The following is a 751-nucleotide window of genomic DNA, read 5'->3' as shown; positions in this document are numbered from 1 at the left end:
CGCTACGCAGAGGAGGCAGCGCGGTTCATCCGGCGGGCGAGGTGAGATGCCACCTGCCGTCCCCCGTCCCCTTCTCCGGGAGACCTCGTGGGTCGCTGCAATTGTCTTCTGCTCATGCTGCGGGGTGTCCCCAGGGCTGCTTCCCCTGGGCTGCAGAGCCCAAGGGGTTTCGTGGCCTCTCCCCATCACAGCTGGTTTTCCCTTGAGCTCTGCCATGTATGAGAGCAGGATCTGGGTCTGCAAGGCTCAGGACATGCCCATCCCGCAGCGGATGCTGCAGGGCAGGTAAAGCCGAGCAGCTCTAGCTGGGAGCCCTGCACGTGCCCGGGGAGGTTGGCATTGGTGTGATGCTGGGGGGCATGGGTGTTGCCCCGCAGTTCTTGGGGAGCAGATCTGGGGTCTCCGTGGCTCAGCTTCCCAGCCCACTGGAGGAGGGAGAAGGCACCGAGGCTGTCACCGGTGTCCTGCAGCGCTCACCCTAGAAGCCTTTTGGTGCATCTCCTCTAAAGGGATTGTGCGTGTTTAAAACCACCATTTACAAAGAAGGTCAAAGCCTTTGAGCTGGGCTGTGCCTCCTTCCTGGGGGTAACGTGCAGCGGGATCCCGGCTAGCGGGGATGGGAGGGAGGGAGGGAGGGAAGGAAACACTGCCATCCCTCTGTCCTCCATCCCTCTGTCTTTGCAGTGGCATGGGGCGAGGTGGCAGCGGGGTGGCTCTGCCGGGTGGTGGAGGTGCCTCTGGGGCTGGGGGG

General features: G+C 63.5%; 1 protein-coding gene across 1 annotated transcript in view; it reads left to right on the top strand.

Annotated features, from left to right (window-relative positions):
- ARSG (arylsulfatase G) overlaps window positions 1-751 on the top strand; it is a 19,905-nt gene that overhangs the window by 2,316 nt on the left and 16,838 nt on the right. The window lies entirely within an intron of this gene.

Source organism: Pygoscelis adeliae, unplaced genomic scaffold, assembly GCF_000699105.1.
Source record: "Pygoscelis adeliae isolate BGI_AS28 unplaced genomic scaffold, ASM69910v1 Scaffold75, whole genome shotgun sequence".
NCBI lineage: Eukaryota > Metazoa > Chordata > Aves > Sphenisciformes > Spheniscidae > Pygoscelis > Pygoscelis adeliae.
This window is presented reverse-complemented; position numbering and strand designations above follow the sequence as displayed.